This window comes from Bubalus bubalis, chromosome 1, assembly GCF_019923935.1.
Source record: "Bubalus bubalis isolate 160015118507 breed Murrah chromosome 1, NDDB_SH_1, whole genome shotgun sequence".
In the NCBI taxonomy this organism is placed as follows: Eukaryota; Metazoa; Chordata; class Mammalia; order Artiodactyla; family Bovidae; genus Bubalus; species Bubalus bubalis.
In genome coordinates this window covers 115193246-115217879 of record NC_059157.1, presented here as the reverse complement: position 1 = coordinate 115217879, position 24634 = coordinate 115193246, and the positions used below count along the sequence as shown (strand labels likewise).

The 24634-nt window shown below is 41.1% G+C and overlaps 1 protein-coding gene across 8 annotated transcripts in view; it reads left to right on the top strand.

The window, feature by feature from the left end:
• The first annotated feature begins 7930 nt into the window (after nucleotides 1–7930).
• The window catches only part of ZNF148 (zinc finger protein 148), a 147715-nt gene continuing 131011 nt past the window's right edge, over nucleotides 7931–24634 (top strand). For 4 of the 8 annotated variants that reach the window (XM_025285263.2, XM_025285254.2, XM_025285238.2 and 1 more), the window contains exon 1: nucleotides 7933–8169. The gene's annotated coding sequence lies outside the window, so the exon portion shown is untranslated. Of the gene's footprint in view, nucleotides 8170–8437; nucleotides 9047–22385; nucleotides 22662–24634 lie in introns of those variants that run through there. The other 4 variants (XM_025285273.2, XM_025285280.2, XM_044942685.1 and 1 more) reach the window with 4 other exon arrangements.

Below are 24634 nucleotides of genomic sequence, written 5' to 3'. Positions count from 1 at the left end.
AACCCAGGGATAGAACCCAGGTCTCCTGCATTGCAAGCAGATTCTTTATCACTGAGCCACCACTGTCTAAGCCATCAGAGAAGCCCTTGAATAATGTTATGTATTTTTTTTTCCCTGCAGCTTAATTGCTTATTTTTCCTGGCTCCATCTATCATATACTGTCTTTATTCCCTAATCTAAACATTTTCTAAGATATTTTCCCATTCAAATCACTTTTTTTGTACTTGAATAGTTCTTATCTTTTCTCTTGCCTTAGTCCACTTCCAAGAACTGACTTTTTGCCCTTATCATATTTTATTTTTAGGCAATTTGGTTCAGCACCATCTTTAAATCCTTTTAAATAGTAAGAATAACAACAGCAAGATACTGGGAAAGATTGAGGGCAGGAGGAGAAGGGGATGACAGAGGATAAGATGGCTGGATGGCATCACCGACACAATGGACATGAGTTTGAGTGAACTCCCAGAGTTGGTGATGGACAGGGAGGCCTGGTGTGCTGCAGTTCATGGGGTCGCAAAGAGTCGGACACGACTGAGCGAGTGAACTGAACAACAATATCTACAACACAAAGAACATTTAACTATGTGCCAAAAACTGTTTTAAACATTTTAATGTATTACCATTTCATGTTCTTAACAACTGCAAGAAGAAGTTACTATTATTAGCCTCATTTTCTGGATGGGGTACTTGATAACACAGAGAAGTAGCTAAAGTCGCAAACCTAGTAAGTGGTAGTGATAGGATTTAAACCGAGAAGGATTTAGTTTAACCACAAGGCTAATCTCTAGGTCCTGATAATATTTTATCCTTATAATGTTGCTTTATTTAATTTTTCCTTTCCCCGGATATCATCCTGGCCCAAGGCGTTATTTTCATTCATTGCTGTGTTCTTGATGTTTACTCAGGTCTTCCCTGGATCCCTCCCAACTATAGTTATCTCACAGCTAATGAACTTTAGTGCAACCCAGTACCTCTCTCAGAGGCTATTGAGAGGTGGAGGGTTACTTGCCTTCCTAAACTAAAAAATGTATTGTCTAAACTCAATATCCTAAGCAGGAAAGAATAGGCCATTCATTAGTTGTAGCTTTATTTATTAAATAGCTTTATTTCCCTGGTGGCTCAGATGGTAAAGAATCTGCCTGTAATGTAGGAGACCTGGTTTTTATCCCTGGGTTGGGAAGATCCTCTGGAGAAGGGAATGACTACCCACTCCAGTATTCTTTCCTGAAGAATGCCATGGACAGAGGAGCCTTCCAGGCTATAGTCCATGGAGTCAAAAAGAATCAGACACGACTGAGGGACTAACACTTTCCCTTTTCACCCAGAACAACACGTATTTATGTGTACAATTTGATGATTTGGACACATGCAAACCCTGGTGATGCTATCCCTACTGTCAAGGTCAGAGATACCCAAAACCTCCCAGAGTTTCCTTCTGGGTATGTTTCTCTCTCTCTACCCCTCTCCCTCTCTCTCTCTTTGGTGGTGAGAACACTTAACATGAGATTTGTCAGGAAAGCAATTTTTTAAAAGATTATTTTTAATGGGGACAATTTTTTAAAAAGTCTGTATTGAATTAGTTACAATATTGCTTCTGTTTCATATTTTGGCTTTTTGGTCAGGAGACATGTGGGAGCTTAGGTCCTTGCCCAGAGATTGAACACATACCCTCTGCGTTGAAAGGTGAAGTCTTAACCATTGGACCACCAGGGAAGTCCAGGGAAAATAATACTGTATTGGTAACTATAGGCACTATATTGTACAGCAGATATCTAGAACTTATTTATCTTGCATTACTGAAACTTTATGCCCATTGAATAATGATATTCCATTTCCCCTGTGCCCCTTGTCCCCAGCCTTCAGTAAGCACTATTGTAGTCTCTGCTGCTATGAGTTTGACTATTTTGGATACTTCATACAAGTGGGATCATGCAGTGTTTGTCTTTCTCTGTTGGCTTATTTCACTTGGCACACTTTTCTCCAGGTTCATCCATGCTGTTACAAATGGCAGGATTTCCTTCCTTTTAAAAGCTGGATAAGATTCCATTGTATGTATACACCACATATTCTTCTATCTGTACATCTGTTGATGGACACTGGAGTTGCTTCCATGTTTTGGTCATGAGTTTTAGAACATATCAATGATCAGTAAGTTTCCTTCAAATCTGAAGCAGGAACTGAGGGAAAAGTGTCCTGTGAAAAGATGGCCCTTGAGAACAGGAGAAGCCATGCTTTTCTGGATTGAGTGGGACGGACAAGATATAGTGGAGCAGGCTCCTGTGATCCAATCGCTGACAGGGTTATGAATTTAGAATTTGGCACACACAAAAAAAGCCAAGTTTCTGCTTATGGTAGGAGCAGCCTTTATAAATGGCTCATGCTGCAGGCAACACATGAGTAGAGAAGGTAGTACTTCCACATCCTCCTGAGCCTGAGAAGTCCAGGAAGCTTGGAAGATGGTCAATACAGGAGGTTCTGAAGACCTGGTGAAGTCTTTGGGGACAAGAGATGGAAGTACATTCCTCTTCTAAAGAAGCCAGAGAACCAGAAGGTTGTAGGCTGAATCTGACCCACAGACACATTTTGTTTAATATGCTTTCCTGTTTTAAAGAACTTTAAATGTTATTTGCCAACATTAATAACTTTTGGGGAGAGTTCACCCCAAAATTCAGATTCCTGAGTTCTCTTGACTTCTTGCTCTTTACATTCTTACTTGGAAATAATCAGCTGGAAATGAGTAGTGATGATGCCCTTTAGACTGGCTTGAACTGTCTGGCTCTTTACTGTCTCTTTTACTGTCAGTTGTCTTTATATCTGGCCTGCCTCACTTATTCATGTTATCTGCTTAGCTTGTTGGACATTAAAGTTTTCTACCTGTGAACTGCATCCTGAGCAGCTTATATGTATCACTTCCCCAGGGAAATTTCTACATCTGCTTAACAGATATTTCCTGGAGCCATCTTAAAAAGGGTGTGAAAAAAAGATATATGCTATATGTGCTTAATATTAATTTAATAATTTATCCACAAGAGTTGTGCTTCTCTGCAGTGATACATAAGATATATAAGATTCCACTGTATGTATACACCACATATTCTTTTATCTGTTCATCTGTTGGTGGACACTTGAGGATCCTTCAACAAATGGGCTGGTGAGCTTGTTTAAAAAGGCACCACGGAAAGTAAGAGAGAGAGAGCATACATCCTACTCAGGAACCAGTTTTGTGGAGACAGTGCCCCTTTTTAAAAGGGAAAGAACCACAGTGATATTCCACTACATATGAATTAAAACAGTTAAAAAAGAGTGATAATATCAAGTGCTGATGAGGATGGGGACAAACTAGACCTCTCATACATTGTTGGTGGGAAGGTAAAAGGATAATAGCTACTCTAGGAAATAGTTTGGCAGTTTCTTAAAAAAATTAAATATGCACTTACCATATGACCCATCAATCATAGTCTTAGGTATTTATCCTAGAGAAATGAAAATTTAAGTACACACAAAAATGTGTACACAGGTTTTCACAGCAGTTTTACTTATAATAGCAAAAAGGTTGGAAACAACCCAAATGTACCTCACCTAGGGAATGGGTGAACAGATTCTGGTACAGCCATACAATGGAATATCACTTAACAATCACAAGAAATGAATGTTTGAAACCTGTCACAACATGGATGGAACTCAAGGCCATTGCTGTTGTTTAGTCACTCAGTAGTGTTTGACTCTTTGTGACCCCATGGACTGCAGCACATCAAGCTTCCCTTTCCTTCGCCATTTCCCAGAGCTTACTCAAACTCATGTCCATTGAGTCGGTGATGCCATCCAACCATCTCATCCTCTGTCATCCCCTTCTCCTTTCCTCAATCTTTCCCAGCATCCGGGTCTTTTCTTATGAGTTGGCTCTTTGCATCAGGTGGGCAAAGTATTGGAGCTTCAGCTTCAGCATCAGTCTTTCAAAGAATATTCAGGATTGATTTTCTCAGGATGGACTGGTTGGATCTCCTTGCAGTCCAAGGGACTCTCAAAAGTCTTCTCCAACACCACAGTTCAAAGCATCAGTTCTTCAGGGCTCAGCCTTCATGGTCCAACTCTCATATCCATACATGACTACTGGAAAAGGGCATTATGTTAGGTAAAAACATCAAAAGGTTACATGCGATATGATTCTGTTTATATAACATTATTGAAATGACAAAACTATAGAGATGAAAAACAGATTGGTGGTTACTAGGAACCAGGGATAGGTCCGGGGAGTTAGAAGGGGAGGTAAATTTGTGAATACAAGAATGTAGCATGAGGGAGGTTTTTTGTGATAATGGAGCAGTTTCATATCCTGGTTGTAGAGGGTACACAGATGACACATGGAATAAAATTGTACATGCTGTTGCTGCTGACAGGTGCTCAGTTGTGTCTGACTCTTTGCAACTGCATGGACTGTAGCCTGCCAGGCTCCTCTGCCCATAGAATTTTTTCCAGGCAAGAATACTGGAATGGGTTGCCATTTCCTACTCCAGGGGATGTTCCTGACCCAGAGATTGAACCTGCATCTCTTATGTCTCCTGCATTGGCCGGCAGATTCTTTACCACTAGTGGCACCAATTCTTCAATCCAGGCTTCAGCAATACATGAACCGTGAACTTCCAGATGTTCAAGCTGGTTTTAGAAAAGGCAGAGGAACCAGAGATCAAATTGCCAACATCCACTGGATCGTCGAAAAAGCAAGAGAGTTCCAGAAAAACATCTATTTCTGCTTTATTGACTATGCCAAAGCCTTTGACTGTGTGGATCACAATCAACTGTGGAAAATTCTGAAAGAGATGGGAATATTAGACCACCTGACCTGCCTCTTGAGAAACCTATATGCAGGTCAGGAAGCAACAGTTAGAACTGGACATGGAACAACAGACTGGTTCCAAATAGGAAAAGGAGTACGTCAAGGCTGTATATTGTCACCCTGCTTATTTAACTTCTATGCAGAGTACATCATGAGAAACGCTGGGCTGGAAGAAGTACAAGCTGGAATCAAGATTTCCGGGAGAAATACCAATAAACTCATATATGCAGATGACACTACCCTTATGGCAGAAAGTGAAGAAGAACTAAAGAGCCTCTTGAGAAAAGTGGAAGAGGAGAGTGAAAAAGTTGGCTTTAAGTTCAACATTCAGAAAACTAACATCATGGCATCCAGTCCCATTGCTTCATCGCAAATAGATGGCAAAACAGTGGAAACAGTGGCTGACTTTATTTTTCTGGGCTCCAAAATCACTGCAGATGGTGATTGCAGCCATGAAATTAAAAGGCTCTTACTCCTTGGAAGGAAAGTTATGACCAACCAAGGCAGCATATTAAAAAGCAGAGACATTACTTTGCCAACAAAGGTCCATCTAGTCAAGGCTATGGTTTTTCCAGCGGTCATGTATGGACGTGAGAGGTGGACTACAGAGAAAGCTGAGCCCTGAAGAATTGACGCTTTTGAACTGTGGTGTTGGAGAAGAATCTTGAGAGTCCCTTGGACAGCAAGGAGATACAACCAGTCCATCCTAAAGGAGATTAGTCCTGGGTGTTCATTGGAAGGACTGATGTTGAGGCTGAAACACCAATATTTTGGCCACCTTATGCGAAGAGCTGACTCATTGGGAAAGACCCTGATGCTGGGAAAGATTGAGGGCAGGAGGAGAAGGGGACGACAGAGGATGAGATGGTTGGATGGCATCACCGACTCAATGGACATGAGTTTGGGTGGACTCTGGGAGTTGGTGATGGATAGGGAGGCCTGGCGTGCTGTGGTCCATGGGGTCACAAAGAGTCAGACATGACTGAGCAACTGAAGTGAATGGAGTGCCACCTGGGAAGCCCAAAATTGTGCAATACACACACACACAAATGTTTTTTAAAAAATGGTAAGAAATAAGTTCTATAGTCTACTATAAAATATTGTACCATTGTCAATTACCTGGTGTTGATATATTTCTAAAACTCTGTTGCCATTGGGGGAAGATGAGTGAAGGGTAAATGGGACTCCTTATACTATTTTTGCAATTTCTTGTGAGTCTTTACTTATTAATTTTTTTTTTAAAGGAAAGTTTTCGGCTGAATGCCTAGGATTGGTACTGGGGAAGTGAGCAAGAGGAGCATGAAGAAGGCAAACTGGGGCTCTGAGAAATATTACCAGAAGGTTAACCTACCAAAGGCTTAAACTTGCTCCGTGTCATCACTTCTGCTGTCACTACCCCTTTATGCTCTTTATTCTGCCCATGTTAGACAGTTATTCCTCTATTATTTCTTAGTTATGGTACTGAGTAGAGAACTAGGTCTATTCCTGATGATAGGCCAATCAATCTTAGCCTACTGGGTGTAATCTCCAGGCCTTTAATTCTTTTTAGTTATTAGTTTTCCTATTACCTAATATTCAGAGTCTGCCTCTTTGCTGCCAGAGGTGTTTTTTTTTAACATCCGAATTTGATGCCATTGCAGATGCTAGAAGTTGCCAGAAGGCTGTCCTCCAGATAACTGTCCCTTGCTCTAGCTTGTATCAATGTTTTGTTGCAATTAGCGTTCAGAATATGCACTGTCATCTTATTAAAATTTATATTTTTTAATGAAGAAAGCACAGGAAGAGTTGACTGTGGAGCTGTGGTTTACCCTTGCTTTTTCTTAGTTACCTGTGTCTAAATTAAGCTGAACGTCTGGGCTTCTGCTATTTCTAAACAGGCATCAGGATTTACTAAGGTTAATGCCTGGGGGAACATTAACCTGCAGACACTAATCTAATTCGGTGCCATCACAAGTGCATAAGGCAGGAGTTTGGAGTTTTGCCAAAAAGCACTATTCGAATGAAGATTCATTTGGCAAGGGGTGAGAAGGTGGGTGTGGAGAAGGGAAGAAGAACTCCAGAAATGATTATATAGATATTTTAATGATTTCCCTTTCCCTCTCCTCTCAGGGGTTATGTTTAAGTATTGCAGAGAGACGCTAAATAAATCTTCAGACTATTATGAAGAAATCTTAATGAAGGTGTTTCATCCCATGATACCTTTCTGATCTCACAATCAACATTCACTGAGCATCTATTTTACATGGCTGACCTTGTGCTAGGGTGTGGACACAAAGATGAGTAATTGTAAGCCACTGCATTATGCCCGACACCTCACAGCGCCCAATAAATGTTAGTTGAATAAAGGCACCATTAAGGAGGTCACAGTTTGGCTAAGGTCACTTAAAGGTCCTCCAAGTCTTGAGACATTAACTGTGCAATTCTAGCTCTACATAGACCATTACCAAGTTTTTGCCGTACAGAGACGTTTTGGGCCCGAAGTTAAGTGAAAGGGAAACACCATGTAAGATCTTGCCCAACAGGGTCCAGGGCTAGGTCTCTTGATCCTTTCCTATGCTCACACCTTGCATATGTTTGCAGACGCTAAAGGGGTTTTCTAGATTCAAGGGCGCAGGGCTACCGCCTGTGGGACAGGTAGCATTTGGCATGGTAGTGACTGGGGGTCACAGCGGAGAGGGCTGGGGAAGAGAGGAGAAACGAAAAAGCCCCCAAACTCTGATAGATAAACCTTTCACCTAGGTCCCCACCCGACCCTTCCTTTGCCCTGGGCCTGAAATGCACCTGACCACTGAGTCCTCCACGTCTCAGGGAGTTAGGCACTGATTTATACTGAAGCCGGACCCCCATCTCAAAGACATTTCCTCAGTTCTGATCTTTTTCAAATTGCTTTCCTTCCGGGTCCAGCCCGAAGGGACCCTGCGGCTCAGGGCCAGCTTCCCGGACCACGCCGGTCTAGTGACACGCAGGCGCCGGAATCGAAGCCACGCTGGGTCTCCTCAGCCTGGTCCCCGGCCCAAGGAGGGCGGGCGCCGCGGAGCGTTTCCCATGTGCGGGGCTTCCCACAATGCACCGCGCCGGCAGTGGCGGCGACCGCGGCGGCGCTCTAGACGCGGCATGTCTGCGTCTCTACTGCTCTGGGAGGAGGAAGAGAAGGAGGAAGAGGAGGAGGAGGAGGGGGAGGAAGAGGAGAAAGGCGCAGGGGTGGGAGCTGTTGCCGAAGCTGCCACAGCAAAAGTTCTCCCCCCTCCCCCCTTCCCCTCCTCTCAAGGCCCCTAGAAAGGTTGAAGCTGCCGCCGCCTGCAGTCGGTGACCGCGCGACTCGGCGCCCGCCCGCGGTAAAGCGCTCGGCCTGGCAGGCCCGGGCCCGGGGGAGGGCGAGGGAGGGGGAGGGGGCGGCGCGCGGGGGGAGCGCGCGGCGGTAACGGCCTGACCCGGGGGGGAGCGAGCCGTGGCGAGGCTGGGGGTGGCCCCGGGACCGGCCAAGGCCGAGGGAAACGCAGGAGCAGGTTGGGGGACGGGAGGAAGCAGGGCGCGGATGGTGGGTTGGGGGGTTGAGAAAGGATAATGACGGGGGTGGTTGAAGCGAGAAGGCAGCCTCCGAGGCCTGGAGCGGGTGTCAGAGGTAGGGAAGGAGGTGGGATGGTGGCACGGGGTGGCCCGAGGGTGCTGGATGTGGGTGTGAAAAGCCGAGGGAGACACCAGGTCTCTTGTCTGCCGTGCCTGGTGCAGTGCTTTATGCACCGCAGGCCTCAGTCACTGTTGCTGCCTGAATGTGTTCTTTGGGAGAAGGGAAGGGCAGGGGTTGGAGAAAAGGGAATCCTTGCAGGAAACGTAGTGGTAGCGTGCACTAGGAGAGAGGCCGGAGGGGAAGATGCCAGGTAGGTGGAGGAATGCAGGGGGCGGCTGTGGAGGAGTCTTGAGGATTCCGGGGGGTGTTCATTGTGTAGATACATTAGGTATTTCGTTGTGGAAAGAACTCAAGCGTTTCTAAGGAAAGGAAAGACGGGATATGAGGAGTTTCCCTGAATAGAAAGGGTAGGTTTGAAGCAAGAGGGAGTGTTTAATACCAGAGAATATGAAGAGAATGCATGATAGAATAGACAGATGTAGCAGAATTAGTCAATGTTGGTCCAAAGACTAAAGAGTTATTCCAGATGGGCCAGGATGGCCTAGTTCCGAACCTGTTTGGGCTCTTCTGTAAGATGACATCTGGTAAGTGTGGGTACTGACAGTGGTTGGGGGTCACTGAGAATGAGAGTGTAGTAGTTTGGTCTGAGACGCTTTAGAACTGCACCAGTGAGTCTGAGAATCTCTGAAGCAGACCTTAAGAAGACGCCCGGCCTACAGGCATTCGCTAGGCCACAGGGTTTAGATTTTAGCAATTTTGAAATATTATCACTTACCAGTGGCTGGGTGAACTGAACACTACTGGCAGATGCTGGAATGGAAATTACTTGACTTGGCGGTTTTCTTCTTCACTGCCCAGCTTATCTGGTCCAAGAGAACTGTTGCCGTGTTATTCAGCTTGGGTTGCAGTACACAGGGTTATAATTAATGGTGGGGAGAGTCCATGCATGGTGGCCCTTCTTTGGAGGCCCCATTTGTAGCTCAGATTAGTCTGATTGACAGGACTGGTTCCATAACCCTGGTTATTGGTTCCTCTCTGCTGGTTGGAGATCTTCTCCACTCATGGTTCCTGAATATATACCTTCACTAAGGCATGGTGGTATTGAAGAAAATGCATCAGCCTACAAAGTGTGCAGCTGCAGAAGGGAGGATGAGGATATCTGTTTTGGTCTTAAGAAGTTGCAAGGAGGTCAGAACTGGCTGTTTTGAAGTCTAGGGGAACCTGAAGAGACTGGGTGATTCTAGAGCCAGGTTGGAGGGAATATTAGCATTTCCCTATCAGGAAATGTACCCAGGCTATTGGGTTTGCTGAGCTCACACCAGACTGGATTTATTTCCAAGAGGGAACCCTGGGCTAAAACCGTACCCTTAAGATTTATCTGAAAATTATTCACGTTTTATATTATTAAAGACTATATACACATTGCATTGTAATATTAATTAAACTGAGGAGAGAGTAGTATGAAAAATCCTTTTATGGATATAGAGGGTAGAGGAATTAAAGGGGAAGATAGAAATTTAGGGGAGTGATGGGAAAATTCAGTCATTCGTTCTTTTAGGAAATAACTCTAAAGGAGGATACAGTTTAACATTTGAGTAGAGAGGGGCTTTTATAAAAAATTTTTTATAGAAATAATTCAGGATTATTTTTAAAAGATTTGAAAAACTTTCTATGTCAGTACGTTTATAGAGTTATTCGTTCTTTTTAAGAGTTTCAATATATTACATAGTAGGTTGTACCCATTTTTATTGTCATCATAGTATGAGAAGATCTGTTTCCTTTCCCCTTACTGGCACTATATATTATCAGTTCTTTTAGTTTTTATAAGTTTAATGGATTTAAATAAAGTATATCATTGTTTTCTCTCCATTAAATTATATAAAGTAATACATGTACGTAATTTTAAAAATTGTCCTGAGGGAGCTTATAATGAAAAGCAGTAACTCCTGTCTCACCTGTCCATTACAGCCCCACTTTCCAGAGACTGCTTCTAAGCATTTTTTGTAGTTCTTAACCATGCTTTTCTCTAGGTCTCCAGGTAATACGTATGTATTCTTATTTCTTGACTGATCAAAGTGACATTAAAAAGGAGTCATGAGACTTCTTATTCTTACTATGAGTGGAAAGGATTTGTCATTGCCATTATCCTCTTTTTCCTCCTCCTTTTCAAACTTTGATAATTATTATTATAGCTTTTTAATTTGATGTCATATATTTAATATTCTTAAAGGAAAAAAACATTTAAAATTAGACTGGAAAAACTGGGTGAGATGAGTAAGGGAAGTTAGATTGGTGGACCTTTAGGAAAGACTAGGTTGTAGGAAACAGCATCTTTGCAGCCTAAGTGTTGCTGCTTAGAGATGAGGGGGAGTTGCTTGGCAGTGATAGTTGTTCTTCTTAAAAGTAGTTACCAGGTCAACAGTGCAGAATTCTTTGACAGGCTTCTGGACAGTTTTAGTGTGGGGAATCTGGGAATGGATTAAAACGATCTTTGATTATTCTTTCCAGGCTTTGGTGGTGTTCTTATGTTTTTTAGGAAAGAATGGGTCAGTGTGATTATGTGTTTCTTTCTGGCCTGGGGGATGGGGAAATTGGTAAGAGGGAGAGGAGGATGAGGGACAGGTTATGGTGGAGATGGTGATAATTTTGTGGGAGACTGAAGAAAAGGTAAAGAAGTCTCAAGACATTTGGATATAGTTGGCTCTGAAGGAGATTTAAAGTACGTTGGTGAGACAGATTTGTGACAGTCATTAAGGAAATTAGCATATTTAAGTCACTGATATGTTGGAAATATGGTGGGAAAGAGCATGCTGCTCATATATTGTAGATTCTTGAAATGTTGGTTTTTGAAATTTGGTATGAGGTTCAACATTCCCGAGTCAGGGTGACAGATATTGGGAGTATAGAAAGGTCTTGCTCCCATTTTTAAGAGTCTTGTTTTAAGTAACCCTAGCTCTTGAGACTCCTCCTTACCTGTTGAATAAAAACAACATTCACATGTTGATTCTATAGTGCTAAATCTTATATTTGTTTATGGTAATTTTTTCTGTTTGTTTTGCAAATAGTAGCTAGATTGTAACCTGCTCTAGAGCTGACACTTTCTTTAATTTCTGGGAAAATTCACAACAGCTTGATTCTTAAGTGCTTAATAAATACTTGTTGAATGACTGATAGAAAGTAGGATTCACCTTACTGTTAGTAGTGGGACTGTGAAATTGCTGAGCACTGTGAGTATTACAGACAGAATTGTGTGTGTGTGTGTGTGTGTGTGTGTGTGAGAGAGAGAGAGTGTGTATTGGAGGTAGTGAAGAACAAAGGGCTATCTGACTGGGGAAGGCCTTTAGATTTAAGGGAAGACAACAGAATGGATTAGACTGGAACTGTAATAGTCCTGCAGAAACATCTAATGGGTGGGACCAAAGGTTCTCTTCTAATTTGAGGCTAGTTTAATCTGAGTAAATCTGGTTTGAAACTGGAGGCTGGTTTAATTTTGATTTTCTTACCTCAGGCCTAAATGACTACTTAGAGATCTTTAGCTGTTTTAAGAATCTATCTAATTCATTTTGAGGATTTAATAAAAAAGTGTTAGATGAAGTTTCTACCCTCAAGGAATTTATGGTATTTTTATTCTTTTAGAGGGAGAAATACAGTTGTGAAGTAATCCCATAACAGTGTAAGATTTCAGAAAACTGACTTTTTCTTTTTTTCCCCACAATTCCCTATTCTTTTCTAAAACTCTTTTTCTAAAATCCACTATTCTTTTTCCTCCCAGAATCGCCATCTCTCTTACAATTCCACATGTATCCCCAAATTCCGTGTCTTTCTTGTCACTCTCACAGTTACTCCTCCTTTCACAAATTACCCTTTCTTTCTCCAGATTTCCTGTTCTCTTCCACAGTGCTTATGCTTGTGTGGTCAGTCGTATAGCTGTGTCGGATTCTTGGAGACCCCATGGACTGTAGCCTGCCAGGCTTTTCTGTCGATGGGATTTCCCAGCAGGAATACTGGAGTGGGTTGCCATTTCCTATTCCAGGGGATCTTCCAGACCCAGGGACCAAACCTGCATCTCCAGTGGCTCCTGCATTGGCAGGCAAATTCTTTATCACTGAGCCACAGGGGAAGCCAACGTTTCTGTCCCTCACACAATTGTTTTTCTCCCACATTCCTCCCATCTCTCTCCAGCAATCCTCCATTCTGTCCCCACAACCCTCTGTTCTTTCAGAAAACTGATTTTTTAAAACAAATATCAAAAGTATACCTCCAAAGGGGAATTTTTGTATTTTGGTAGTCACTTTGAGTGGTAGTGTTCAAAAGGTTTTTGGAACACCTTTTCTGATTTAATGTCTAGCACATTCTATTCAATTTACTTATTTATTGAGTACTTGTAGTGTGCTGTTGAGGGGAGGGAGTCTATAAAGATGATTAAAATATGGTCCCTATCCTGTAAGAGTTCATAAACTCTAGGATAGCAGTTACAAATAATACCGGCATAATGTTATTCTGAATGGTCTTATTGGGACAAATCTTCTTAGTTTGAAAGATTTGATTTTTAGAAATACCGAGGCTCTGTTAGTATCAGAGTGAATAAAAAATAATTTTGGTTTAGGTTTAGGTAACACAGAAATGGGGATGATTTTCTTGGTTGACTTATTAACTTTGGAATATACTTCCAAAGAGGAATTTGGAAATATTTTGAACAGTGGCAGTAGGTACTAGATGAATGTTGGTTAAGTGCATCAGATGGTTGGATAGACGGAGTGAATAAAAAATAAGTAAGTGGTAGCCTGCCAAGGTATCTATTTTAAAGAAGACCACACTGACTTTAATATGTAAATAAATTCTGGCTCTGTTTGTTAACAGTTCATTACAAGATGGTTTATGATTAAGTTCCCAAATGAGTTTTATAGACAATAATTGCTTTAGGAGTTCAGAGAATGGAGAAATGAATATTGGCTTAGGTTTGGGGAGAGGATTTACACGTCCCAAACTTTAGCTAGATATTTGAAAAGATTCCTTAGAGATCTCAGGAGAGGAACTAAACTGCTCCAAATTTCTCTTGCAGCCCTAGAATGAACCTAGAGTCTGAATCTATTTTTGTCTGAATGCTTTCTGCCTGTTTCATTTTCGCTACTCTTAATGGTTTGTTCCTTTTCAGATTCACCTTTGCTGGGTAGATTTTGAGCTCCCTTTGGAACAGCTTGTGGGGGGATGGTGTCAGTTCTCAGGTATATCTAGTAAAACTGTTAGTTTTTCTTCTTTTTTGAGCCTGTATACCCCACAAATGACTTGGTCTCTGTGAGTGAAGAGAATGAGTCAACTTGGCTCTGTTATCCTGGCATTTTCCTGAATGCTTTTCTCAGAGCTGCTTTCTGAATTACAGAATAGAATAGACAAGAAAATTGAGGGCATATATCCAGTAGACACATGTTTGTTGAATAAATGAATGAATGAGAGTGTCTGAGATAATTTATCTGAACTGTCTATACGTTTTGTTTGTTTCAATTTATTCATAGCCTGGCTTTTTCTACAAGGATTTAATGAGGCTGACGGAAATATGTTCACCATAAATGAATTGAAATAATTGAAGTCTAGTTGATGAGAAAAGGAAAGAATGTTAAGACTTATCATTATGGATGTTGGAGAACTAGGAATAAAGTGGAATATAAGCAGATGGAGAAGAAACGGTGTTATTTGATGGAAAATATGATTCTGAAAGAAAAAAGTTATTGATATGTGACAGGTTATTGTTAAAGGGAAGCAAAAGAAGATTGAAAGTAGAGGATTATTTGAAATGGCTGATTTTGAGAGGAAGATGATAAGACTTTGAAGGATAAGAGTTTTAAAAGTTTGAAATGTAGTGGAAATTATGAAGTTGATTTATAACAAGTTTCAGAAAGTAAAGGGGTGAGTATTCTTTAGTCAACAGATAATGCACATTTGTTATGTGCAAAAGCATTGTTAGATGCACTCAGGGATAAATCCTTTGGGATTTAATTCTAATAGAGGGGCTAGACTTGAGCACAGAAGACTACACAGTATGATCACAAATATATTAGGAGAAAACTACCAAATGTTACTAAAGTTAAAAGGTGGAAAAAACATTTCATTAAGGGAAAGCCTGGGATGGCATTTAGTAGCATGGAAGTGACATTTTAGCTAGTCTTTGAAGGGATGGGGATTCCAACTGGCAGAAATTAGTCGAAAGAACATTCCAACCTGAGGAATTAACAGGAGCAAAAATGTGGTGGTGAGAAGTCAAGGAGATGTGGAGAAGAGTGTGTGTTGGTTTTAGGTTTTTTTTTTTTTTTTTACTATGGTCCACAGTAAGGAAAATGTTTCACATCTTCACCTAATATATGCATGTATGAATGTGTGTATGTTTAGAACACAAAGTTTCAATAACAGTAACTGTCCTTACCACGGTGGAGGCACCTTATGCTTTCTGTTGTTCTCTTTGACTAAAAAGAAAAAAAGGATTGCTGTCACTAAACTGATTTCATGATGAATTAATTGATCATAACCTGTAATTTGTAATGAAGAGTTCATGAGTATGGTATAAGATAGGAAAGCTCAGTTGGGGTTGAGTTGAAAATGGATGGCCTTGAAAGCTAAGCTAAGTAGTTTGTATTTGATATGACATAGTGTTGTGCTTGGTAAGCAAGCAAGCTAGGTTTTAGTCTTGGCCTTTCTGTTTACCTCCACGATGGTTGTGGAGAGAATTACTTCCTTTCTGAGACCCAGTTTTCTCATCAGGAAATTGATAATCATTACACCTCTGGCAAGGGTTATTGTGAGGGTTTGAGGATTAAAGTATGTTAATCTAGGATTTAAAGCATGCTAACATATATCATTACGGTACAGCTATTGAACTTTTTTGAGTAGAGAATTGAACCAAGGACTATGTATTAGATACCTTAGTCTGATGATAGCTATACCATACAAGATAGATTGGGGATAGTGTGGTGGCAGAGTATGACTGGAGGTGAGGAAAGCCCAGTTTGGAGGCTACAGGAGAAACTAAGATGGGCTTGAATTCATTTGATAACAGGAGGATTATAAATAAAGGTGTGAGATTTGATTGGATCGAGAGAAGAGGGGAAGATGACTAGGAAATGAGAGTTGGGGAAAGATGTAAAAGGCAGCAACTGCAATTGGATTACATCTTTAGATAGTTTGGTGGGGTACATTAGAATAGATACAATTTCCTGCATGAGTAGGTTCTCAGTTGTTTGTTGATGATTAAATAGGTAAGCCAAGGAATGAACTGTGAGTGAAGACAGTGATAGATGGGTTTGAGAAGGAGGGGTTAGATTGGAGGGTGCTTTTGATGATCTGCCAGGATTTATTCAGTCAGGAAATAATTTTATATACTTACTGTGTGCAAGGTTCTATGGTAGGCCGTGTGAAGGATACACATTTATATATGATGTAAACATGTTCATATTCTTCAAGAGTTTGTCCTGAAACAAAAATGTGTACACATCTGTCTGACAGAAGTACTATGGCAGATTCAACTTTGTGAAGAATTGGTACATAGCTTAGAGCTTGAAGGATAAATAAGATTATAGTAGGCATGATGGTGAGGGTTGGCACTCCAGAAAGAAGTGATATGACTGGTAGAAAAATTCTGGATATATTAAGTAATTGGTGGTCTACATGAACTGGAATTTAGGGTTCATGTTGATGAATGGAGGAAAATAAAGTTAAATAGATACTTAAATATCCAGGCTGAAGTGGTTCTTAAAAATTTGTTGGGAAATGACTTATATAGAATGCTCAAATCTTGAGTACAGTTTAATTTTTTCTCCTAGGTTTACATTTATGTAATCATCACCCAGTTCAATATAAACATTCTCAACATCCCAGAAGGTTTCCTCATGTGTCTCCTCTAAGTTTATGCCGCCTTCAACCAAAAGTAATTACTATACTAACCTCTGTCACGCAGAGTAGTTTTGTTACGTTTTCATATTAGGGGAATCATACTTCTGTATCTGGTTTCCTGTGCTCACCATATGACTGTGAGATTCATTCTTTTTCATTGCTCTTTGGGGTTCATTATGTGAATATACCAGAGTGTTTATCCATTCCATGATTATTGGAAAATTGAGTAGTTTCTATTTTTTGGAAATAGAGTTTTAACTTGACTCGGTATGTAGTGGAGAACCATTGATTTTTGAGTGGGTTTAAGAGTGTTTATCTGGTGACCTGTTTTGTTTGTTTCTCTGTTTTTTTTTTTTTTTTTTTTGCAATGAACAGAACCTAGTAACTAGAAGACAAAGAAGGCTATGACAGAAGTGTGAAGTACTGAGAATCAAAGTTGGGATGGTGGTAATGGGAATAAAGGGAAAGGGAGCCATGTAAGAAATAATTGAAAGAAAGATTGAAGGATTTGATGGCAAAAGGGCTTTTGGGAAACAGTGGAGAAAAACAAAAGGGGAACTCCAGGGTTTTTAATTTGGGTGACTGTAAGAATGGTGGTGTCATTAAAAGAAATTATTATATCCCTTAGCAGAACCATGTTGATGGGGAAGAAGGGCTACTTTGGTTTTAAGACACATTGACCAGTGTGTGAGGCACCAGTGAAAGTATCCAAGGGGTATTGTCTGCTGCTGCTGCTAAGTCACTTCAGTCGTGTCTGACTCTGTGCGACCCCATAGACATCAGCCCACCAGGCTCCCCTGTCCCTGGGATTCTCCAGGCAAGAACACTGGAGTGGGTTGCCATTTCCTTGTCCAATGCATGAAAGGGAAAAGTGAAAGTGAAGTCGCTCAGTCGTGTCCGACTCTTCGTGACCCCATGGACTGCAGCCTACCAGGCTCCTCCATCCATGGGATTTTCCAGGCAAGAGTACTGGAGTGGGGTGCCATTTGCCTTCTCCAGGTATCCATAAGAGGAGAGAAAATGTAGAAACAGCAGTAAGGGATGAAACCCTGAGAGGCAGAGAACTGGAGAGAGCTCCTGGACAGAACTTGGGAAAAGACCCATTCTTTGGGCTAAAAAGAGGACTAGTAGTCATTGGAGACAGAAGAAGCAACCAGAGAGACCGGAGTAGAATTCTGTGTTGTGTGTGCATTGCCTGTATGCTCAGTGGCTTTAGTTGTGTCTGACCTTTATTTACCCTATGGACTGTTGTCTGCCAGGCTCCTCTGTCCATGGGATTCTCCAGGCAAGAATACTGGAGTGGGTAGCCATTCCCTTCTCCAGGGGATTTTCCAGACACAGGCATCAAACCCACGCCTCTTCATGTCTCCTGCATTGGCAAGCTGATTCTTTACCACTAGCGCCACCTAGGAAGCCCCAGAAAAGGAGGTAGTTCAAGTGTCATTGCCAAAAAGATTAAGAACTTGGGTGCTGAGCCATAGGATTTGGTACATGGAATTTTTTTGGTCTTCAAGAGAGTAGTTTGGAGACCAGGGTCCATAGGGTTAAAGGACTGAGTGAGTTGGGAGAATATGGAAGCATCAGCTATAGGAATTGTCTTAAGTTTATTTTAAGGAGGAACAACTCTTCTTCCAAAACTGAAGGCAAGAAGTAACAGATGGATGAAAAGATACAGCATTTTAGAAGCTATAAAGAGGATTTGATTACAGGTGGAGAAATTGTGATCTGAGAGAATATTATGGAAGAGATTATTTGATGAAATTAAGGATTTAAATATGAAAATGATTTGGATTAGTCAATGAGATGGAGAGTTGTATTTAGAATAAGTCAGTTGTAGAAGATTTCGTAGCTTTCTGGTGATGCTTAACACCCAGTGTGTGGGTGTGGATAAAACAGATGGTGAAGATTGTCTTTCCTTGGGGAAATGCATGGTGAATGTAATGGGAAGTCATGGTATTCTGGAGAGGGCAATATTAAAATGGTTGATGGACAGATTTAAATTGTGTAGGGAGATAAGTGAAGCCAGAAGGAGGTGAAGAGCAGGTGTAGACCCAGAAAATAAAGCAGTTGTGGTTAAAAAAAAAAAGGTCTCTAACGTTATAGTCCTAGTGGCGCTGCACTTCCAATTGATGTCCTGTTCTCAGTATATACGTAAGTGGCTGAAGTGCACATGCAGGTCTTGGGAGTTGAGGAAGGTCTGTGTAATGTGCAGAAAGGTCTTCAGCACCTTGGTCACTGAGAATAGTGGCTGAATGTGGGACAAAGTAGGACTGACGTCTTTGTGGGGAGCAAGGTGGGAGGGATTCTGGAGCTTGGTAGATGTTGCAGATAGAATGGTTTAAGTGAGTAATGTGAACTGCAAGGAGATTTTTCAGTGATAAAACAATGGGAGTGGCCTTGGGGAACAAAAAGCAATTGGTGCTTTTATCAAGCTGAAGGAGTGGAAGAATGGATAGCTAAGTTCTGTGAAGCAGGTTGTCCAAGAAAAGCCAAACTTGAGATAAGATGAGGGGCTATCCAGATAAGAGATAGTAGTGATCTGAATTGTTGTAGCATGAGGATGGAGATAAAAAGATGGATTTGTTTCATTCACTCTTTAAGTTTTTTATAAATAAATTATACTTGCAAAATTGTAACCATTCATGTATAGTATACTGAGATAAATTCAACTGAGAGATATTTGTGGATTAGAAAGGAGACAAAGGGGGAAAAAAGCTGAGGTGGAGGTTACTAATATGAAAGTCAAAAGACATGGTAATTTGTTGACAGTAGAACATGGACAAGCTGATAGAAGCTAGTAAATGGATAGAAATGAATGCAGAGATTGAAGTTGACTCTATATCAGTCTAGTGGGGAGGGATGGGGAGGGACATGGGAGGTAGGTTCAAAAGGGAGGGAATATATGTGTACATACCTATGGCTGATTCATGTTGAGGTTTGACAGAAAACAACAAAATCTTGTAAAGCAATTATCCTTCAAATAAAAAAAAAATAAGAATAATAAAAAAAGAGATTGGAGTTGACCTGAATAGGAATAAGTAAGATGAAGAGGACAGTGAGTAGCTTGTAATAGAGAAAATATGGAGGAAACATAATGCCACCTAAGAAACAAAGCCAGAACCCTATTCCTTCTCTGTGCATGCAAGGACAGTCCTTGCTATCCATGATGTTATTATAAAGGTGATAGATACTATGTCATGTATAATTGTTTTTTAAAAAATGATGAATGATAGAGACATTGAGATTTTTTATCTCTCCTTGAGTGCCTCAAAAACCACAATTCTGCAAAAATTGTGTGGTGATAATTTGTATATGTAAAGAGGTTCAGGTATAAAATGGAAAACATGGGGTGGATGGTAAAAGGAAGTGTCTTAAGGGATCTAAAGTGGCTTCTGTAGTTTCTTTTTGTCTGTGACTTTTATCTGATATATTTCTTAGTGTGTTTAGGAAGTTGGTCTGCTCTGTCTTCTCATTTCATTTATTACCTGAAAAATACTTTTACTTAACTTTTTATTTAGAGTAGAGCTGAGTAACAAAGTTGTGATAGTCTCAGGTGCGCAGCAACGCAACTCAGCCAGACAAGAGAGAGCATATAAATGTATGGTTCTAAATATGGCCTATTTTATTTCTGATTATTTATCATTTGTTGAACATTTCTAGAGGAGCAGTGTTGCCAGTTCTAAAGCCAAAATATAGCTAAAACTGAACCATTGCTTCCTTTTTTGTTTTGTTGTAGATCTTCAGCATTATCACCTCAGGGCATGAAACCTTCATCATCTTCTGTGCTGTAGCCCATGGGGTTGCAAAGAGTTGGACACAACTTAGTGACTGAACAAGACCTAGACCAGGCCTTCAATGTTTTGGCTTGCATCTTTGCTCTTAAACTTTTGCTTGTCCTTTTATACAATAGAATTGATTTTTGTCAGACTTTGTCTTCTGTTAACATTTCCCTTGTACTATCAAAGACTTGACTCTCAAGTGCTTACCTAACTGTGCTTTTAGAGATTCTCCATTAGTACCGTGCTCTGGTCCCAGTAATTGGCATTTTAAACCATTAAGGGAAAAATGCTGTATACTTCAAATCCTTACTATTTGCATTATATTCTTCACACGGTTAATGAACTCTTTCATCTTTCAGTCTCTGAGCAAAGAATACTTCCTGACTCTCCCTGTTCAGATCAGGGTTTTTGATGTTCCTTTATGTTTCATGGAAAGAGAGCGTGTTTATTTATTTAACTTTTTATTTTATATTGGAGTATAGCTGATTAACAAAGTTGTGATGGTTTCAGGCGCACAGCAATGCGACTCAGCCAGACAAGAGAGAACTTATTTAGTGGCACTGAGAAAAATATGACAAAGCACGAAATATAGTTTTGGTTTTCCATCCTAGGGCAGCTTTGCTTCAGAATTAGTTTCAGAATCTAGCTCTTGGTTATTCAGCCTTTTTCTCTTATATCTACATTTAGTAAGTCACCAAATTTAATAATGAAGAACCTATGGAGACCACCCAGAGCTTGGAAGGCCTAAGATGGCCCAAGGATGTCACTTGTTTGATTCACAGCTTTACTGTAATCTGCCAATAGTCTAGAATTGTTTCTGTGAGTGAGTGAGTGAGTGAAGTCGCTCAGTCGGGTCCGACTCTTTGCGACCCTGTGGACTGTAGCCCACCAGGCTCCTCCGACCATGGGATTCTCCAGGCAAGAGTACTGGAGGGGGTTGCCATTTCCTTCTCCAAGAATTGTTTCTAGGACCTGCCTTATACAGGCTTGGCGAGTGGGGGTATGCTCTGAGTCTTTGAGTGGATTGTGTGGGTTAGACCAATGATGGATATCTTAAGATATGAGGAATCATTATAGTAGAAATGGTGACAGTATGTTTTAAAGTGATAAATTAATTTAACATAGATAAATGACTTCACAAGATAGGGGTTGGATGCCTGAAAATCTTGGTTCATGTGAAGGAGTTTTCATTGTAAATTTGAGAGGATCCAGTATATAAGGGATTAGAATGAAATACACAGTTGCTGTTTTGCAGGGTGCCCTGTATATTTGTCAACACGTACATACACACCTGCATATGTAGAGACATATAATGATAGAGATAATGTGTTAATTTGATTAGGTTCTATAAGTAGAGTCTTTGGGGAAATAAGTATGGTAGTCTTGTTATGAGTGATTCAAATGAATTGGTAGAGAGTAGTTGGAAAGATAGTTATTAGGGGTATGTTTAGGAAGTAGATTTTTTCAGTGACTTTGGTAGCCTGTCTGGCACAGTTTCACAAAATTTGAGGGCCATTTGGGGCAAATTTGTGTGTTAAGTTGGGGGATGTTAGCTTTGAGGGATCGTAGGATCAAACAAAAAATGCAGTGCCTGAGAAAGTTATTTATTAATTGATTTGGTAGATGCTGATAAAAATTAAAGAAGGTATTTGTGGAGAAGTTTGTGTAGGTAAGTGGGATATATAATGGAAGGGATTTAGGAGAAAGTTTGTTATTATTAGAAAAGTAAATTTCAAAAGGGTAAAATTGAAAAGACCGTTTAGGGAAGATAATTCTTCTGAGAAAATGCAGCTCACAGGTTGAAAGAAGGCAAGGGAAAAGTAAAAGGAGTAAACTAAGGTGTGGAAGGAAGAGTTAAGAGGAAGATTAAAGAAGAGGTTACTGGAAAAGACTTATTGTAAGGAATGTTGTGTTGAATACTACTTTTGATAGTGGTTCGGTGGGGAGGGGGACTTTTACCAAGGATAATTCAGTTTAATAGTTTTATTTCTTAAGAAACCCGGGAAGTCGGGAGCCCTCCTAGCCCTCCTGTTGGGAGCCCAGGCTCGCCCGCGCGGGATTTCACAGGAGCTCGGGTCAGCGGCAGGCGGAGCTGCGCGCGTGGTGGGCCCAGAGCCGCCGCAGCTGCCTGCGAGCGCGGCCGAGCGGAGTGGAGGCGGGCCGGGCCGGTGGGACTCGGGCCTCAGGGATCCGCGCACCCTCGGGCCCTCGGGGGGCGCTCCAGCGAGCGAGCAGGCCCGGGGCGGCGCGGTGGGGGCCGGGAGGAGGGGCTTCCCTGAGCGCCCGAGCAAACCTCCGCACGCGGCTCGCACGGCTTCCTTTTGTTGTGTGTACGGGAGTGAGAGAGTGCGCGCGCGTGCGTGAGTGCGCCCGTGGGCAGAGAGGCGGCGGAGGGGGGCCGAGAAGCCGGGGCTTTTCCTGCTGGGGTGGCTGGCGCGCCCGGGCCTCGGCGGGCGGTGGGGCCTTGCAGACACCCGTCTTCCGGGTCGGGGCCCGTGGCGCAGTCCAGGCCCCTTCCCCCAGCGAGATGGCAAACTTTGTGAGTGACTTCTCGGCGGCTAACAAGTGTCTGCCTGACAGCGGGGGCCGACGAACGTTAATTGACACCCTCCTTTCGGTCCTAACCCTGTTTTTTTTTTTTTGTTTTGTTTTGTTTTTTAACAAATCTTATGTTGGACTGTACTGTGTTTACAGTTTTACGGTGTGCGAAAAGGTCAGACGGGTAACTTGGGTCTACTAGACACTTTTTTTACTTGGTATCAAGAGCAAAAATTGTACGCTTGTATCTATCCTTATATTGGTTGCGCTACTAAAACCTGCATGTTTAGTGGTAAGAACAGTCCTAAAGGCCTTTCCAGAATTAGGCTGTAGGGCACACTTTGTCTCTCCAGACTTCGTAAAGCACTTTTTACAGTGCCAAGAAAGAACTACTTGTGTCTTAGACTAGATAAAGTTAGGAAACGAAAAAGTTAAAGCCCTTACCAAGAGCTTGCGTTAAAAACAGCTTTTTTGTTTTGTTTTGTTTTACATAAATTATGATTGGTGTAGTTTGCATATAGAGTTTTACACAGTTGGGCATGGTGTGATTTTAAAAAGAGCGTTTCTTACTAATTTTACAAAGGGCAATGATAAAGGCACCACACAGTTTTGAAATTTCAAGTATGTTAAATGTTGCTATAAATAAAATCCTGTTCAGATTTTTAGATTTAAGAAATCTAAAAATACGTTTGCAGTTGTCCTTTGGGTGCAGGAAGAAGTCCTAGGTTGCCCAGGGCTTGTTTCTGGGCAGATTTTCAGTGTTGTCAGCGTGATATGGGTGTAGAACCTTAACCTGAGTGAATAATTTGCTTGAGATTACCAGTGTGTTTGCAGCTGGGAATAGACTCTGGGTCTCTTATTCCCAGTCTGGTGACCTATCCAAGAATAGACTAAGGAAACTGGGTATTTGTCTGTTTGGTGGAAAATATGGCCGAGTTGATTTTATACTAAGTATTAAAGAGCCAGAAAGGGAATGTGTGAACGTTTAATCTTTGCTGCACTTAGACGTATGTAGTTTCTCCATTCTTTAAATACATAAAGGATTTGAGGATATTCATGTTGCTTTTCATGGCATTTGTAGCATATTTACATTTGATTGAAACGTAGATGCTTATTATATTTAACTGTGGGAGATGAGTTTTTCAAGTGGGTGTTCTCAGTGGTTGAAGAATAGTTGGTAACCTGAGGATGTTTAGCCTCATAAATGCTAGGGAGAAGAGGAATTATGTTAATTTCATTAATTTCTAAGTAAAAAATCTTCAGCGGTCTTTATTGAAGATGCTTACAAAGGTCCTGCTGGAATACCTGTGAATTTTCTTCTCACCTTTCTGTATTGCTATTTTCATTATAATTACTAGCTATGATTTGTTTTGTTCATTCCTGGTCTTTCCTTTTACTTTTCCTCCTGTGTCACAGAAACATTCCCTCTTCTTCCTGCTTCTCATCTCCAAAGAACCCTGGAAATTTTTAATCTTAATACAGTTCTCCATGAGAGATGGTTTTGGCAATGTCTGAAGACATTTTTGGTTGTCATGCTGGGGGATTCTGTTGGTATCTAGTGGGTAGGTACTAAACATCCTACAATGCACATGATAACCCCACAGCAAAGAATTATCCAGTGCAGTGTCAGTAGTGTTGATGTTGAGAAGCCGTGATTTAATTATTGTGGGTGATATTCTACTTATTGTCATGTAATTGATATCTCTGTATTAGATCTGTTATAAATCTTTTCTTAGAGTTGTCATTAGAATGATCATGGATCAGAGGTTATGAAGTATATTTTAGAGCATGAGTTAATAGGATTTTGGAGTGGAAAGGTTAAAAAGTATAACTCTGAGTATGTGGCTAAGGAAATAGTTTCAGAGAGATTGTGCCTTACCCAAGGTTCTACGGATATGGAGAGCTCAGGTCTTGTTATTTCTATTATAATTTAATTTTAATTTACTTAATTAAAATTAATTTTAATTATTACTG